General features: G+C 47.9%; 1 long non-coding RNA gene across 1 annotated transcript; it reads left to right on the top strand.

Annotated features, from left to right (window-relative positions):
• The first annotated feature begins 1577 nt into the window (after positions 1–1577).
• On the top strand, positions 1578–3973 carry LOC147655078 (uncharacterized). The gene is made up of 2 exons (XR_015283767.1): positions 1578–1909; positions 3296–3973. It is a non-coding gene; the product is annotated as an uncharacterized LOC147655078 (long non-coding RNA).
• The last annotated feature ends 3097 nt before the right edge of the window (positions 3974–7070 follow it).

Here is a 7070-nt window from a genome sequence, read left to right as displayed (position 1 = left end):
TTTTCCCGGAGTCCGGAATGGAGTCGGCAACCTGGAAAACCCGGACCGGATTTTTCCCGGAGGCCGGAATGGAGTCGGCAACCTGGAAAACCCGGACCGGACTTTTCCCGGAGGCCGGAATGGAGTCGGCAACCTGGAAAACCCGGACCGGACTTTTCCCGGAGGCCGGAATGGAGTCGGTAATTTGGAAAACCCGGACCGGACTTTTCCCGGAGTCCGGAATGGAGTCGGCAACCTGGAAAACCCGGACTAAATTTTTTCCCGGAGGCCGGAATGGAGTCGGCAACCTGGAAAACCCGGACCGGATTTTTCCCAAAGTCCGGAATGGAGTCGGCAACCTGGAAAACCCGGACCGGATTTTTCCCGGAGTCCAGAATGGAGTCGGCAATTTGGGAAACCAGGACCGGATTTTTCCCGGAGTCCGGAATGGAGTCGGCAACCTTGAAAACCCGGACCGGATCTTTCCCGGAGTCCGGAATGGAGTCGGCAACCTGGAAAACCCGGACCGGACTTTTCCCGGAGTCCGGAATGGAGTTGGCAACCTGGAAAACCCGGACTGGATTTTTCCCGGAGGCCGGAATGGAGTCGGCAACCTGGAAAACCCGGACCGGATTTTTCCCGGAGTCCGGAATGGAGTCGGCAACCTGGAAAACCCGGACCGGACTTTTCCCGGAGGCCGGAATGGAGTCGGCAACCTGGAAAACCCGGACCGGATTTTTCCCAGAGGCCAGAATGGAGTCGGCAACCTGGAAAACCCGGACCGGACTTTTTCCCTGTTGTAGTTGATAGCCTGAAATGTATCTTTTCCCATCTTTTATTTGTGATCCTCCCCCCACCCCCAGCTTCTCTTTCTCCTAACTGTTTACCTGGTGTCAGGTTACCATGGTTACTGAAGTTTCTCTCCTCAGCCCCACGGCGAGAGGCCGGATAGAGTAAAGAGAGGACCCTGCTGGCATTTCCAGCTGCTTGAAGTTTCTTTAGCCCAGGAAAGCACAGGGTTGAGAGAAGAGAACCCTTCTTTCCAGCACGGAAGTTTGTAACTCTGTTTTTCCTGTCCCAGAATGCCTCTGAGCTATGGAAGCTGAGAGGCCAGGCTTCCCTTCCCTTCCCTTTCTTTTCCCCCTGGGTTGCCGGGAAACCAAGCCCCCCCTCTCTCCTCCGCTGCCCCTCTGTGGAGAATACTCCTACACCTTTGTGGGCATTTGAAGAAGTTGGTGTCTGTTATTTCTTATCTTGGTGTGTGTAACCTTGATTTGTAGAAAGTTTGTAAGATGTACTAACTGAGAAGAATAATTGGTTCTCTCTCTGATGTTCCCTCCCTCCGAGAAACCCTGCTAAAAGAGACCCCCCAGACCCCAAATCCTTGGTCTCTCGTCCCTTGGATTCCCCTTCACAGAAATAAACTGTGGAATGCAAACCAGAGAGAGAGTCCCCCCCTGATTTCTTTACTCGCTCTATAGACTTGAATTCTTGAAGAAAATCAGTGAATCTCACAAACATATGCTGGCTCAAAACTCGAGTGAAGAGAAACCTCATCACTGAGCTAGCCGGGTCACACTCGGGAAGATCGAGTCAGGTGGCGCCCAACGTGGGGCTGGCCTGTCCCTCAATGAAGGGGACAGAAGAACCACGGAAGGTGAGATTCTGACCACCGCTGGGACGACATCTACCCCAGAAGTGTCTCTTCGCTGTTCTAAGTGGAAGACGTGCTGGGGAGAAAAGCAAGAACCCCTAAGCACCGAGGGGCTGCTTTTGAGAGCGAGACAACGGCAGGAGCATTCAGAAGACTGAATTCCCCAAAGGGGGGAAGTGGTGAAGAGGGAGTGGGTGAGAGAAGAGTCCCATCCCAGGTGAAACTTCTGGATGCAGAGCAGTTTGGAGCCGTTGGTGAAATAGCTGCAACGGACAGGTGAGATCACAGAGATGGGTGCAAGACTGTCTGTAGCACAAAGGGGGATTTTTAATCAAGTGATTGGCATTTTGCAAATTGGAGAGAAACCGTTTTCTAAGAAAAAGGTGAAAAAATTAGTGAATTGGGTTTTTTTAAATTTTCCTCAAGTGTCTCCTGCAGATATAACTTCTGTTTCCTTTTGGAACAGAGTGGGGACAAAATTGACTGAATCTGTGAATGCTGGAGATAGTTCAGCAGAGAAAGTAATCCATTTGTTTGTTTTGATTAGACTAACCCTTATTGAAAAAGAAGAAAAAAGGTTATCCAATCCTAACCCTGATAACCCTGTTTCTTTACCTCAACCCTGTTACCCTAAGCTGGGAGAGTCCTCTCAGCACCCCTGTTCCAGTAGCTCTGGCCAAGCTGTTGGAAACCTTTCCCTAAAACCCATCCCAGCTCCCTCTCCTACCCCTCTTTACCCTCAATATTCCTCTCCTTTTATTCCTGGTGGTCTTTTGGGTACACAAAATGGAGGAGACCACACGGGGAGTCTCCCCCCAAGTGTTACACAAAGGGCCCAGGAACTTCAAAATGGTGGTGAGCACATGGTCGACCCCCAAGTTGCTTCTTCTTCCCACAATCCCTTTGTTTCCCCTCCCCCCTTCAACCCTTTCCTCCCCCAAGACCTCCCCCCTCCTGGTCCTCCAGACCCTCCCTCCTCTGCCTCCGCCCCACCCCTCAGGGGTGTCTCCCTCCCAAGGCACCCTGCCCCTGACCCCTCCTACCCCCCCTGCAACCCCGCCTGCCCTCTCTCTGCTGCTGGCTCCCAGGTCACTCCCTCCAGCTCACACAGAGTGGGGAAGGGAGGGGGTGAAGGGACAAACCAGGAACAGAGACCTGCCTTCTTTGCAGCACCTGTAACTTATGGGAGGGGAGGAACATTACCAGAATGGAATGAAATGTCATTTCAATTGAAAATGGAATTATGCAAAGCAGCAAAGGAGTTTGGAAAGGAAAGCCAATTTTTTAAAAGTCTTTTAAAGGCAACCCTCTCCTCCAACCAATTGGTCCCACATGATTTGAAGGATTTGTTTTCCTGCCTTCTATCCCCAGGAGAATATTTGCTCTGGGAAGGGGCTTGGAAAAAATTGTTGAAAACCCTTTTGGGAGAATTACTGAGCAGTGATTTTGAGGCTTTAGATGAAAGGGGTAAAATAATTACCATGAATCACTTATGTGGCGAAGGTGATTGGAGTGAACCTGTTGACCAGGCCCAAAATTTGCCAAAAGGAGTTAGAGAGAAAATAAAGAAAGCTGCAGAGAAAGCATTTTTCAGTATTCCTCTTTCTGAATCTGTTGTTCCCTATGCTCAAGTTAAACAGCGTTCTGATGAAAGATTTGTAGATTTTGTGAATAGATTAAAGGTACAGATTGAAAGACAAGTGCAGAATACCACCCTGCACTCTGACTTGCTGTTGGAAATGGCTCGAGTGAATGCGAACGAAGCCTGCAAAGCTCTGATTCGGGTGCTGCCGAAGGATCCACCACCGACCTTGACAACTTTAATCGAGATGTGTACGGATGTAATCAGCACTTCAATGCCAAGGACTGAGGATTCCCAGAGAACCCCAGGAAGGATTGCAGCCACAACTGTACCTACTCTGCCATCGCCAGCCAAGCCAAAGGGACCGTTCACCTGTCATCGATGTGGACAGCCAGGACATTTTGCAAAGTTCTGCCAAGTGCTATATCCTAACAAGCAAGGGCAGGGAAACCGGGAAAAGGGAGGGGGTCCTCAGAACCAAAAAAACTAGATACCCAGCGCGAGTCTATTCCGCGCAGAGACACAAGTGGAATAGAAGTCACAGGGGGAGGGAAAATTGAATGTGATAACAGTCTTAAACGTGACATTTCTCACAGGTCTGACTTCTGCCACCGAAATAACATCAAGGGTTATGAAGATTGGAAGCCAAAATTACCTCTCAAATTGTTTACTGTGAAAGATCATTTTTTTAGGTCTCGCCACTGGACAGTTGTTTCCGTTGACCCACTGAGGGAAAAACTGACCCCCGACCTGAATTGTAAGTTTCTTGTTATTGGGGACACAAAAAACACACCCCCAGAGATTGAAATTTCTCCTGTCACTCTTTCAGCTGACTTGGATGCACTCATCCTTTTGGCACGGTGCATCAACCCACCATTCTACCTGGCACAAGGGCAGGTAATTGCTCAAGCTATTCCCATTCCATCAGGGATCCCAGTAGATGATGCAGCACCTCAGATCTACTGGGCTCAAGCAGTGGGAGAAAACAAACCCATCATCTCATGCCATTTGAAGAAAGGTAGTGAAGGCATGGGAATGACAGGCATGATAGACACAGGAGCAGATGTGACTGTCATCCCTGAAAGGAGATGGCCACCACAATGGGAACTGCAACCGATGGTTAGCCACATCCAAGGTATAGGGGGAGCCCAATTGGCCAAGATATCAAAGGAACCCATTCAGATTAGAGGACCTGATGGGCAAATAGCATCTATTCGCCCCATTGTCACTGATTTCCAGGTTCCCCTGTGGGGAAGAGATGTCATGTCCCAATGGGGAGTCCGCATTCACATTCCAAAAACACCTCAGGATTTTTGATTGCGGCCACTGAGAAGCACCAGACCCAAAAACTAGAATGGACCACAGATTCCCCAATTTGGATACCCCAGTGGCCGCTGAGTAAAGAGAAATTAAAGGCGCTAAATGAGTTAGTAGATGAGCAATTGGCCCAAGGCAATATTGAACCTACTTTTAGCCCTTGGAACTCCCCAGTGTTTGTCATTAAAAAGCCAGGGAAAGACAAGTGGAGATTAGTTCATGATCTGAGAGAAATTAACAAAGTCATTGTAGACATGGGACCTCTTCAGCCAGGAATGCCGTCTCCCGCCATGCTTCCTCAAGATTGGGAATTGGCTGTGATTGACATCAAAGATTGCTTTTTCAAAATTCCTCTAGACCCTATAGATGCCTCCAGGTTTGCTTTTTCTGTGCCTTCCCTCAACAGAGAAGCCCCAATGAGAAGGTTTCATTGGAAATCCCTTCCCCAAGGGATGAAAAATTCACCTGTGATTTGCCAATGGTATGTTGCCACCTTGTTATCCCCTGTGCGAGCTGAGGTGGGGGAAGCCATTATCCTGCATTATATGGATGATGTGCTAGTGTGTGCCCCCCAGGAAAAATTGCTCCAGTCCACACTGGACCGGGTGATCGAAGTTTTAACAACTGCAGGACTCACCCTTCAGGAGGAAAAAGTACAAAAGATGCCTCCTTGGAAATACCTAGGTCTGGAAATCACTGCAAAAACAATTGTTCCTCAAAAATTGGCTTTTAACAGCAATCCCAAAACCTTAGCCGACTTGCACTCTCTGTGTGGAACACTGAATTGGGTTAGGCCTTGGCTAGGCATTGCCACTGATGACCTAGCCCCTCTTTTCAATTTATTGAAAGGGGGAGATGAGCTGAGTGCTCCAAGGACACTGACTCCAGAAGCCAGGGATGCTTTAGAGAAGGTAAGCAGTATGATGGAAAAGAGACAGGCACATAGATGCCATCCAGAGCTGCCTTTCAAATTTATTGTAATGGGGAAATTGCCACACCTTCAGGGGTTGATTTTTCAGTGGGACAAGGACCAGAAAGACCATTTGATAATAATTGAGTGGGTCTTTCTCAGTCACCATCGGTCCAAAAATATTACAAGGCCACAGGAATTGATGGCCCAGCTGGTTGGAAAGGCCAGGCTGAGAATGAGAGAACTTGCTGGCTGTGATTTTTCATGTATACATTTGCCCCTAAGCCTCTCTGAGGAAGAAACCTCCTCAGTGAAGATGACCAGGGAAATGTTTGAGCACCTCTTGAGGAATCAAGAGACCCTGCAAATTGCTCTGGAGAATTTTACTGGGCAGATTTCAGTTCATGCCCCTGCACACAAATTGTTTAATTCAAAATTTCATTTGGTACCAAAAGATAAGAGGAGTCAGAAGCCCCTTGAAGCTTTGACTGTTTTTACTGATGCTTCTGGAGCATCCCGAAGGTCAGTAATGACCTGGAAAGATCCTCAGACGCAGCAGTGGGAATCAGATGTTGATTATGTGGAAGGATCCCCTCAAATTGCTGAGTTAGCAGCAGTGGTTAGAGCATTTGAGAGATTTTCAGAACCATTCAATTTGGTCACTGATTCAGCCTATGTAGCAGGAGTGGTTTCCAGAGCAGAAAATGCAGTCCTCAAGGAGATCTCAAACAGAACTTTGTTTGAATTGCTTTCAAAACTGATTTATGCAGTGTCCCATCGAGAACATCCTTACTTTGTTATGCATACCCGGTCGCACATGGAATTACCTGGTTTCATAGCAGAAGGGAATGACAGAGCTGATTCCCTGGCTGCTGCCCCTGTTGGGCTGGCCAGACTCCCTGACCTGTTTCAACAGGCAAAATTAAGCCATGAAATGTTTCATCAAAATGTACCAGGCCTGATTCGACAGTTTAATCTGAAACGAGATCAAGCCAAAGCCATTTTGGCCACATGTCCCCACTGTCAGCACTCAGCTCTGCCATCCCTGGGTGCTGGAGTCAATCCAAGGGGACTTGAAAGCTGTGAAGTATGGCAAACTGATGTAACACACATTCCTGAATTTGGACAGGTAAAATATGTACATGTATCTATTGATACCTTCTCGGGAGCAATTTTTGCCTCAGCCCATGCAGGAGAAAAAGGTGTGCATGCCACAAAGCACCTGTTGCAAGCTTTTTCTGTACTAGGAATCCCTAAAGAAATTAAAACAGATAATGGACCAGCATATATTTCCAAAGTGTTTAAGGAATTTTTGCAGGAATGGGGAGTGAGACACAAGACAGGAATCCCACACTCTCCAACAGGTCAAGCAATAGTAGAGAGAGCACACCAGTCACTCAAACGAGTTTTGAAAAATCAATGGAAAGACAGAGTAAAGTTAACACCACAGGAAAGATTATGCAAAGCCCTGTTCACTCTCAATTTTTTAAATTGTTCTATGGAAGATCAAAACCCCCCTGTGGTTAAGCATTTCTCCCCTCATGGCAAACACAAGCTCAAGGAACATCCACCAGTGCGGATGAGAGACCCTGATAGTGGAAAAATTGAAGGTCCCTACAAATTAGTGA

The sequence above is a fragment of the Cyanistes caeruleus genome, chromosome 2 (assembly GCF_971803275.1).
Source record: "Cyanistes caeruleus chromosome 2, bCyaCae1.hap1.1, whole genome shotgun sequence".
Taxonomy (NCBI): Eukaryota; Metazoa; Chordata; class Aves; order Passeriformes; family Paridae; genus Cyanistes; species Cyanistes caeruleus.
The sequence above is the reverse complement of the archived record's forward strand: the minus strand, read 5'-3'. Positions and strand labels throughout refer to the sequence as shown.